Below are 11,632 nucleotides of genomic sequence, written 5' to 3' on the forward strand. Positions count from 1 at the left end.
GGGGGCGGGGGGCCGGCAGAGAATTTCACCACCAATTTCGGGGGGCCGAATGCATTGGCATTCGGCCTCCCAGAGATTCGTGGAGAAATTCTCCGCCATCCCTAGTTTAAACCGAAACCTATGGTAAATACAGCATACAAGGCGGAGGCACGAGTTCTCCTTCTATGAGAAGCAGCATCGTTCCCTGGCTGTCAATCCAGAAGGAGTTGTTCCTACAGCCCCAACAGCTCCTACTGTTGCTTTCCTCAACCGGGTGCCTTCCACATGTGCTGGACTACAACTCCTATCATCCCCAGCCGCCATGCTTCGATCTCGTGTAGACAAGCATTTATTACAGTAGTAACAATGGAGGGGTGTGTGTGTGTGTGTGTGTGTGTGTGTTTGTAGGGGGTAGGATGTTAACTCCTTTCAGGGTGGGAGATGTTGTCCTCTACTGGCAATTATTAACGTTTTGAGAAGTAACCTGGAAATGTTGAAGGAGAAGGAATGTGGGAGAGAACCATTTTAAATCATATCTATGCTGTGTCCGACTACAACTCCCACCATGCAGAGCCCCAGGTTGGGGAAAGCAGCTCTAAGACACCACCCTTACTAACCTTCTACCGCTTCTCTTACGTTCTCTCTTTGGCCAACCAGTGTGCATATTTTCTAAGAGTTGTGTTTGCACTGGCAATGTATTGCTGCTTTGCTGCTGACATGGCTGCTTGATGTGCCTCTGCTTTTATACTGTTCTCACTTGACCAACAGTGGTTTATTGCCTTATTGCCCTACATGCCTGAAAGAGGAACACAGGAAGCTGCCTTTTACTGAGTCAGACCATTGGCCCATCTATCCCAGTGCTGTTGACACCGACTGGCAGCAGCTTCCCAGGTTTTCAGGCAGGATGTTTTCCAGCCCAACCTGGAGATGCTGGGGACTGAACCAGGGACCTTCTGCATGCAAAGCAGGGGCTCTATCACTGAGCCACAAACCCTCCCTACAAGAACATAAGAAGTGCCCTGCTGGATCACACCAAGGGTCCATCTAGTCCAGCATCCTGTTCACACAGTGGCAACCAGCTGCTCATGAGAAGCCCACAAGCAGGACATGAATAGAACAACACCCTCGTGCCCATGTTCCCCAGCAACAACTGTACATTGGCATACTGTCTCTGATATTGGAGGTAGCATATAGCCATCAGGACTAGTAGCCATTGATAATCTTCTCCTCCAGGAATTTGCCTCACTCCCTTTTAAAGCCACACAAATCAGTGGCCATCACTACGTCTTGTGGTGACGAATTCCATAGTACTACCACAGGGCCGCAACCTATGAGAACATAAGAGCCATGAGGGATCAGGCCAAGGGTCCATCTAGTCCAGCATTCTGTTCACACAGTGGCCAACCAGCTGTCGACCAGGAACCCACATGTCAGGGGGCCCTAGCCGGCCTCTTTCAGTCCACTCCAGTAGCCAACTCCAGACACAGACAAAGGATTCTTTTCAAGGCTTTATTCCATTTACAACTTAATAACTCTATCACCAGCGACTAAGCTATGAACAGCAGAGTAACCTATGCCCCGGGTTGGAAACAGTTGGTCCCCGTTTGAACGAGAATCACTTACAGACCCTGAACTTATGGGCTAGGGAGAGTCCCTCCCCTTTTCCCTTGAGTCCTCTGGACACAACCGTTGCTCGCGCGCCAAACGGGTGCTACGCCTCCTTTCCGCGCCCTCCATAGCTCGTCGCTCTTCGCGTCTGCGTCAAGCATCCAGCCAGCCCTCCTCCCGCGCTCTTTCACTCCCAGGACCGCTATCTATGTCTGGAATGCCGGCAGGAGGAATCTCTGCCAGGTGCAGGGCCTGGGAGGGATGAGCGCGCTCCTCTCCCACGGACGACTGTTCCTCCTCAGATTCAGAACTGCTCTGAGGTTCTATGGGCTCAGTGTCCACTCTGACACCACAAGCAGGACACGAGTGCAACAGCACCCTCCCACTCAAGTTCCCCAGCAACTGGTGTACATAGGCATATTGCCTCTGATACTTGAGGTAGCACACAGCCATCAGGACTAGAAGCTTTGAGAGCCTTATCCTTCATGAATTTGGTTTAACCCCCTTTTAAAGCCATACAAATTGGTAGCCATTACTACATTTTGTGGTAGCGAATTCCATAGTTTAACTATGTGCTGTGCTTAGGACTTCCTTTTATCTGTCCTGAACTTCCCACCGATCAGCTTCATGGGAAGCTGACAACCTGATGTATAGCACAATCCTCTACTCTGAAGTAAGCCCCACTGAGTTCAGCTAAAAGCTGCAACTTTCTCCAACATGGTGGGCCCTCCAGATATTTTGAACTACAACTCCCAACATCCCTAACCATTGGCCATCTTGGCTAGGGCTGATGCGAATTGTAGTCTAAAACATCTGTAGGGCACCAGATTGGGGAAGGCTGCAGGTAGTGTGTATAGAATTGCAGTATCTACAACCAAAGGAAAGTGGTTTTCTATCACCTGGAAAGGGACTTCCATTTTAAAGGTGCCATTCTTTCCAGCCACTAAGCAATACTACACAATTTGACTTCAATTGACCTTTTTGTCTAGTGCCGGAATTAAACTCCAGCCTTGCTAAAATAAAGACTGTCTCTTTCTTTATTGATTTGATTTGTACCCTGCCTTTCTACCAAGAAAATGGCACTCAAGGTGGCTTTCAATCATAGGTAAATAAAAACTTGATTAAAACAGTAATAAAACAAATACATTAAAGCACAATTAAAAACACAACAATAATAGAATTTTTAAAAAGCACCCAACCCAACAGACCTGCTTACATGCCAGAGGTCTGCTTGAATAAAAACGCTGTTGCCTGCCAGCAAAAGGCCAGCAGAGAGAGAGCCAGGCTAGCCTTCCTCGCAGGGAGTTCCATAGCCTGGGAGGCCTGCCCAGAGAGCTTTGGCTATGTGGTGGTATAGAAATATAATAAATGATGAATGAAAGGAGAAGCTACCAAGAAGGCCCTCTCTCATATTGCCACCAAACATGCCTCTAAAGAGGGTATTAATAAAAGCAGGGCCTCTCCCAAAGATCTTAAGACCCGAGCAGGCTCATATGGGAGAAGGCGGCCTTTGAGGTAGCCCAGTTCCAAGCCATACAGGGCGTTATAGATCATAACCAGCGCATTGAATTGTGTCTGGAGACAGACCAGTAGCCAGTAACAAGGGAGTCACGTGCTCCCGATAATCAGCTCCAGTCAACAGTCCGGCTGCAGCATTTTGGAACAGCTGAAGTTTCTGAACAGTTTTCAAGGCAGCCCCACAGAGAGCACATTACAGTAGTCCAAAAGGGAAGTAACTAAGGCACCTGTGACCATGTGTGCGACGTGTGACTTCTGCTCTCTGCCTAGTTAGGAATCTCTGTGTTTCACCCAAAGCAAGAGAAGGATTTATTTATTCATTCATTCATTCATTCATTTCATTTCTAAACCGCCCAATAGCCGAAGCTCTCTGAGCAGTTCACAAACATTAAAACCAAAGAGAACACAATAAAACAATATAAAACATAAAAAACACAGTATAACAATACAACCAGAATAAAACCTAGCAGCAACGCAGAAATTTAAAACACATATTTAAAACAGCAAAGCTAAAAGTCTAAAGAGCTAAAATGCTAAAATGCCTGGGAAAATAAAAAGGTCTTCACCTGGCGCCGAAAGGAATACAATGTAGGTGCCAGGCGAACCTCACTAGGGAGCTCATTCCAGAGCCGGGATGCCACAACAGAAAAGGCCCTCCTCCTAGTAGCCACCCGCCTCACTTCCTTTGGCAGGGGCTCACAGAGAAGGGCTGCTGAGGATGATCTTAAGGTCCGGGCAGGCACATATGGGAGGAGGCAACCCTTCAGATAACCTGGCCCCAAGCTGTAAAGGGCTTTGAATGTTAACACCAGCACTTTGAATCGGGCCCAGAAATGGACTGGCAGCCAGTGCAGCTGGAAAAGTACTGGCATAATATGAGCTCGTTGGCCAATCCCTGTTAACAATCTTGCTGCCCTATTTTGAACCAGCTGAAGTTTCCAGACCATTTTCAAAGGCAGCCCCACGTATAACACATTGCAGTAATCCAGAAGAGAAGTTATCAGAGTATGGACAACTGTAGCTGGGCTATCTCTGTCCAGATAAGGGAGTCGTTGGTATACCAGCCTAAGCTGATAAAAAGTGCTCCATGCCACTGAGATCACCTGTGCCTCAAGTGACAGTTCTGGATCCAAGGGCACCCCCAAACTGCAAACCTGATCCTTTAGGGGGAGTGCAGCCCCCTCCAGAACAGGTTGAATATCACCTAGCCAGGCAGAGGAACCACCAACTAACAGTACTTCCATCTTGTCTGGATTGAGCTTCAGTTTATTGGCCCTCATCCAGTCCATTACCATGCCCAGGCACTGATGCAGAACAGCCACTGCCTCACCTGGGTTTGATGAGAAAGAGAGGTAGAGCTGGGTGTCATCTGCATATTGATGGCACCTCAGCCCACACCTCCAGATAACCTCCCCCAGCGGTTTCATGTAGATGTTAAACAGCATGGGGGATAAAATAGAGCCCTGTGGAACCCCATGGCATAATTGCCACAGCACAGAGCAATAATCCCCCAGCACCACCTTCTGGAGTCGGCCATCCAAGTAGGAGCGGAACCACTGCAGTGCCGTGCCTCCAACTCCCAACCCAGACAACCTATCCAGAAGGCTACCATGGTCAATGGTATTGAAAGCCGCTGACAGCTGGTTAACAGCTGGGCCTTTGCATTTTCAGAAAACAGGGTCATCCATTGCTTCTTTGTGCCAAGATCCTAGGTATAACCTGGTACCTGTAGTACCTAGCAATGACTGATTAATTCAGTCCCCAGTCTCAATCTTGAGACTTGGTCTAAACTGCAAACATCACGGCCACAACACCTGGACTATTTTTAAAAAAAACTTTTGAAAGTTTTTTTTTAATCACCTAGCCTGATGAAGAGTTCTAGAGAACTTGAAAGCTTACACACTCTTTGGCTGCTCCTAAAAAAACCGTTGCCTGACTGTGGATTTTGAAGTTTCTGCTCATAGATCAGCATGGCTATCTTTGTTCTCTATGAGCAGTTGAGTGTTGCTACATCTGTCTTCCCTGGGCAGAAACAGCTGCATAAACTGCCTTTTCTAAACAAGACAACATTCTCCACATTAGGGTGCACTCCTATGCAGCTTTGGACAGAAGAAAGCTCTACAACTCCCAGCATTCCTCAGGAAGCCAAGCTGGCTGGGGAATGCTGGGAGTTGTAGGACTTTTTTCTGTCTAAACATGCACAGGATTGCACCTTTAGACAATGCAGGACAATATGGTAGCCTTTCCCAACCTGGGTCCCTCCCAATGTGTTGGACTACAGCTCCCATTGATAGCTATGTTGGCTGGGGATGATGGGAATTGTGGCCCAAGACTTCTGGAAGTCGCCTGGTTGGGCGAGGCTGCAACATGGGAAATGTCTTTTCCTCTCAGCTTACAGAGAAAGCATGGAGGAGACGCAGCATTTAATCCTCCCGACCCCAACAAAGAAACTGATCTTATTAGCCAGTTCCTATCAAAATAAACGCACTGGGCTTCCTCACACCAGCTCTAATCTAGGAATCCTGTGTACATGGTGGGACAGCAGCAGCAGACTGGAAACTCTGCAAACAGTATTTAGGGAGGTGCAGATGGTGCATCCGCACGGGGTGCACCCCTGACGGTATTGCTTGAAGCAAACCTGCTTAGAGAGGCTTCCCAGGCAGCCTCAATCTTTACCCCAGTTCTGGGGTCCATTCTTGCATAGTTTAGCCCTCAGGCAGGGTTCTTTCCCAATCGTGCCAGGAGATGTCAGAGATCTAACCCGGGACCTTCTGCATGCAAAGCAGGTGCTCTACCAATGAGCTATGGTGTAGTGGGGATGACACAGGTTTTTTTTTATTATTATTATATCTGCATTCTATTCCTCTCCCTGGATTGAGGCACATGTTGGAATGGGCATCCCAGGTTTTCTTTAGCCTCTTGCAACCTGCACAGGAGTCTTCCTCACTATGTGAATTGCTGGTAGAGAGAGAAAACCTTGTGTGCTATTGCCAATGAACTCAGTGAGAAGGAGCAGAGATCTGGAGGTGGGAGGACAGAAACAAAGGTGAAAGAGAGAGAGAGAGAGAGAGAGAGAGACTTAGAGATGAGGGGGGAAAGAGAGCAGACAGCCCTATGGAGCAGAGAGAGAAAGGGGGAGGTAACATGGGCTGGAGAGAGGCCAGTGGGGCTGAGAAACGATGATGCAAACAGAACTATAACATAAAGAGCATGTAAAGAGTGAATACAGGTAACAGAGCTGATAGTACAAAGAGAGAGGAGAGAGTGCTATGGGCCAATGGGGATTGCTGTGATATGTGGGCTGCCTTTGAAGCCCGTTAGAAGTTACAAATAGTGCAGAATGCAGCTGCAAAAATTTTAACTGGGACACATGGTCAAGTTTTAAAAGGGCTTTGCCAGCTTCCTGTCTGCTTCCAAGTCTAACTCAACTCCTTTTATAGTGTTTAACAGCTTGGGGCTCCCCATCTTCTCCCCATCAACCCGCCCATGCCCTTTATAGGTCATCTGCTGTGGCCCTTCACCAAGTGCTGGCAATGACAGGGAAAGTGTTTTTGTCTGCAGGTTCTTATTGTTTTTGTATTGTACTGTTTTTATCTCTTAAGATTTGTAAACCAGCCTGGAACCATTTGAGATGAAGGGCCTGTTTTAAAACATGTTTCAAATAATAAATAAAATAAAAAGGAGGAAAATCGGGAGGGTAAGCTGAGGGGTAAGGGAACAACAACAAAAAAGTGTTGTTCGGAGTAACAGAGATGCAGCTGGAGAGAGAAGGCAGAAAGCAAAGAGAAGGCAGTGTATGCCAGCCAGGTGCCATGCAGATGTGTTGGACAACAACTTCTATCATCCCAGCCAGCATGACCATTGGGTATGCTGCTGGGGATGATGGGATGTGTAGTCCAACATATATGGAGGGCGCCAGATTGGGGAAGACTGTTGTATGCTATATGCGGTACAGAGAGAAACAGAGATGGAGACCAGGTTTGCACAACACAACAAGCCACAGTAAGCCAGGCACCTGCAGGTGCCTGGCATGACACAACAGCCCCCGCGGCTAAATTAAGCCATGGTGGGCTGTCGTGTCATGCCAACCAGCCCAGAGAGAGAGCACCATGGGACACAAAAGAGAGAAAGAAAAGGGCTTAATTGAGAACTGATTATAACAGGGTCGGCCCAAGTCATTTTGTTGTCTGAGGCTGAGCACCAAATGGCACTCCCTACCACACAAATCAAGGTGCACAGCACCAAAAAGCCAGTCAACTTATTTTGGCACCTGAGGCAGAAAAGCTCACACACTCTTCTTCCCTTCCCTGGCAATAATCAATGAAATATCTAACAAGTTGCTGCCCTTACAGGGCACCCTAAACCAGCATCACTGAGGCAAATGCCTCTCTCTGCCTAACACTTGGGCCAGCCCTTTCAACATAAAATGGTCAGGTTAGAATTTTGCAAAACTGCTTTTCTCTGGTTACCATAGTGACCTATGGAAGTAACAGTAGAAAAAAATGTCAAAGTAGCCCTCAGCAGCGATTTGGAGTCATCTACCCAGTGCTGGGCACGATCCATGAGGAGAAGTCGGAGCAGTAAAGGCCCATAAGAGCCACCTGTTGTTGGCTGCCACTGAAAACCTTCTGGTCTCAGTCTCGGCCTTGTTTCTTTGCCATCCTGCAGCTTACCCTCGGGGAAATGCAACAATCCTACGGGGGATCTTGGGGCCTCAAGTAAACAGAAGGTCTCTCCCCTCTCTCTCACGCACACATGCACACACTCACAGAGAGAGCGAGAGAGAGCGAGCGAGCGCACAACTAGGTAGAAGAGGCCCTGAGAAGCTTGCCCGAATATGCTAAACGTATGTGCATGGATATGCATGCAATAGGCACACTCCTTTGTGGAATCTTTACAAAGACAGATTTTGTCCCGAGCCCAATGCAGCTAATCCCAATGCAGCGACCTCTGGGAAGAAAGGGAAGCATCTAGGTGTGTGTTGGGGTGGGGGGGTGTCAGGGTCCTCGCCGCCCTGCTTCTCTTCTCCCACCTTTGCCCGTATGGGTATCCACAACTGCAAGGCGCCTGTCAAATCCATGCAACCCCCCCACCCCCGTTCGTCATACTCACGGCTGCTGCCGCCGCTGCTGCGGAAGGCCCCGTGAGGGTGGGTGGCGGCGCGCTCAAGGGGCAGACGGCGACAGGGAGACAGCGCCGACAGGAGCGGGGAGCCCTGCGCACGAAATCAGCGAGCGGCCCTCGGCTGCGCCAGGAAGCGGACCAAAAAGAGCATCCCACGCAGGCTGGCTGGGAGAAAACAAAAGGCTTGGCGGCTCCGGCGGCTCCTGCTGGCTTTGTTGTTCTCATAAAGGAGCCACTGTGGCCCAGATGCTTGTGCTCATGCTCAGTGCTGCTCCGGGCCGGAGTCATGTGACGCTCCACTGTGGCAAGCAGAGTGGGCTGGCGAGAGGGCTGCCGGGGAAGAGGCAGCCATGCGCGGGGATGCCCGCACGCCGGCGGCGCATGAGTCGCTCGCCGTCCGTCCGGTGAGACCGCAGCCCTTTGGGCGGCCCGGCAATCGCACCCGGCAGCGCAGGCGGCACAGGCGCGCGTCTCCCAGAGAGGAGGGAAACGGGCGTGGCACAGCAGCATGGGTTCCATGCGCACGTGAAAACGGGCCATCGGTTAACTCGGCGTCCTAACCGCTAGCAAACGTTTGGAAGGGCTGCTTCCAAACAGCGCGTGGCGCGCCAAAGCGAGAAACCTCCGAATCCGGTCTTTCGAAAGGACCTGGAAGCTGGGAAGCCTTTGAAAGTGTGGAGAATACATCTCTAAATTGGGGCGACGACAGTCTGTAGTGTAACTACGAGCTCCCTGTCGCTCCCCGTGAACAGAATGTTCTTTGTTGTTGTTCAGTCGTTCAGTCGTGTCCGACTCTTCGTGACCCCATGGACCATCGCACGCCAGGCCTTCCTGTCCTGCGCTCTCTCCCGGAGCGTGCTCAAGTTCATATTCATTGCATCCGTGATGCTATCTAGCCATCTCATCCTCTGCCGTCCCCTTCTCCTTTTGCCTTCAGTCTTTCCCAGCATCAGGGTCTTTTCCAGGGAGTTTTCTCTTCGCATTAGGTGGCCAAAATATTTGAGCTTCAGCTTCAGACATCTGCTTATTCACACGCACGCCAGTTTGAAACTCCCATTCGGTTCTGGACTATTCCTTTGGCTTTTAGGAAATGCTTGTTTCCTAGACCAAAGTGACCTTAATTCAGTCCCTCACCCAGACACCAGTATGTGTCATTCCCAGCTGATGTATTTCATGCAACTAATTCCTACTGAGCAACTAATTCCAGGTATGTTATTCTATTTTATTGTTTTGCAGTCAGTAGGCCCTAAATGAAAGATACTGCTACTATATTCCAAGGTGTCATTTTTATTTTAGGCAAAAACAAAAAGCTTGGAAGCCCAATGCTATGCTTATTGACATTATTCATCCATCCATCCATCGCTTCATTCATTTATTTATACGATGGTGTCAAAGTGCATGGTGCTTTATAGAATAACAAAAAAAGGTCCTTGCCCTGAGGAGCTTACAGTGTAAAAATCAGTACATGGAGCGAAGAGAGGGGAGAATAAACAGGGAAGGAATGTGTATTCATTTCAGTTACACGTACTTAAGCTCAGTTTCCAGGGGGCCCCTTGCAAAGTGGGCCGTTACCAGAACTGCTCCCCGTGTCTTCATTCACATGTTTACACAGACTTACATGTACACAAAGGACACTAAACCAGTAATATCTCTTACAGAGGCAGATTATGCACTGTGGTAGACTAAACTGGGGATATCAACTCAAGAACACTTACACAGCATAAGAGTTAAGAATGCAAGTTTCATTTTACCACAAATATTTATAGAAAGGAGTAATGGATTAGTATCTCATCCCCTCTTAGCGCTGGACTGTAGGATGGCCACTTATGAATAGCCAAAAGGGAGGTTAAAAGAGGATGCTGATTTGCATAGCATTTGCATTTGCATATGCTAATGTATATGTATATCTGCAGATTTAGATATAATTCTTATAATTTAAATAGAAATACAGTGCATCTCACCATAGTGCAGGTGACCAGGTGCCCTGTGTCTGCTGCCCAGGTGCGTACTTCGGATGAGCAACAGTTTTTATGGCTCTTTCTCTTTAAACCAGCACTGGACAGGCCAGCCCTTCAAATAGAGGATAAGGGGATGATCTTCTATAAAAGAAGACACATAGCCACCTGACTGGACCAGCAGACCATTCCTAGTAATGGTGACAGGGTGAAAAAAGGCCAAGGCCGGCAGGCACTGAGGTATGGTTCCCCAAGCAAGGAGTAGAGAGTTTGGGAAATGGTGAGGCAGTCTTTGGAAGCCTGTGTGCAATGGGGAAAACTCAGATTTCAATGGCGCAGTGTGAGCCTCACGAGAGGCAGAATGGGGACACAGAGAGAGGCACACATAGAGAGAGGGGACATAGAGAGAGGCTACCCCCCAAAAAAAACCCCATATGCAGCAGTTTATGCTCTTTGCATTCAGCTGAACAGCTTTACAGAGAGGTTAACTCAGCCAATGAATTGGCTAAGATGTCTTTCATTGGGCAATAGCCACAGTTGTAGCCGAGGCATATTGCAGGGTTCCATGGGAGCAAGGAAGATCCCTGTGCGATTAAGCATTGAGGAACATATTCTTACACAACCAGGGAGGGAGAGAAACTTCGTGTGCCTGTGCCAGCAGCCCCGTGGCCAATGCACAGAATGATTCACTTCTGAAAATGCCCCCACCTCTTTTCGCAAGAAGCAACGGCGGGCTCCCAAACACTTAACAGCTGTTCCTCAGCCCCCACATAGCAGTGGGTAGGCTGCCAAGTCGTGACAGGTACTGGCTGCTGGGCTACACGGGATGTGTCAATGGGAGTTTCCTCCCCAAGCAGAACACCCAGTGCGCCTGCAGAATTGAGGAAGAATTCTGAGCACGTGGGAGCGCTAACATGCCTGCTGCCAGGAACCGGAACGCTCCAAAGGGCGGCATCCCTACCCTGCGTGAGGAATGGCTAAAGCAGCCTTCCCCAATCTGCCCCCCCCCCAGGAGTTGGACTACAAGTGTCATCATTCCTGAGCCATCTGACCCCTTAAAAAAGGCACACACTTGAAGACATGCCTTGAAAGTAAACATAAGAATTACAAATAGAAACGGCAACAAAATGTTGCAGCGTATCCTCGCCACCTAACAGGAGTGCTCTTTTTCAGGGTTCCTGCCTGTCAGCCAAGCCCTCCTTTAGACTACAGGCTGTTAGAGGATCAACCAGGGCATCCTGCTCTTCCTCCACTCCCCACCAAAGTTCTGTTTTTCTTTCCCAATTGGCCATCAGGATACATGGCTACTGAACGTGCTTAGTAGCTTTATTGAGCTGTTTGGGGGTGGGGAGTTGCTGCCTTAAGAGTTTTTTTTTAAAAAATTGGGTACTTCTACAAACCTCAGGGTTCCCTTTACATATGGGTTCCTCCACGCGACACACCCTTGT

The 11,632-nt window shown here is 48.8% G+C and overlaps 1 protein-coding gene across 3 annotated transcripts in view; it reads right to left on the reverse strand.

The window, feature by feature from the left end:
- Positions 1 to 8,714, reverse strand: part of PARP6 (poly(ADP-ribose) polymerase family member 6) — a 55,935-nt gene extending 47,221 nt beyond the window's left edge. For all 3 annotated transcript variants that reach the window (XR_014785333.1, XR_014785332.1, XM_084816951.1), the window contains exon 1: positions 8,218 to 8,714. The gene's annotated coding sequence lies outside the window, so the exon portion shown is untranslated. The remainder of the gene's footprint in view (positions 1 to 8,217) is intronic.
- Between the last annotated feature and the right edge of the window lie 2,918 nt (positions 8,715 to 11,632).

Source organism: Heloderma suspectum, chromosome 11 (assembly GCF_057233095.1).
Source record: "Heloderma suspectum isolate Gila_16-S chromosome 11, 16-S_ref, whole genome shotgun sequence".
Taxonomy (NCBI): Eukaryota; Metazoa; Chordata; class Lepidosauria; order Squamata; family Helodermatidae; genus Heloderma; species Heloderma suspectum.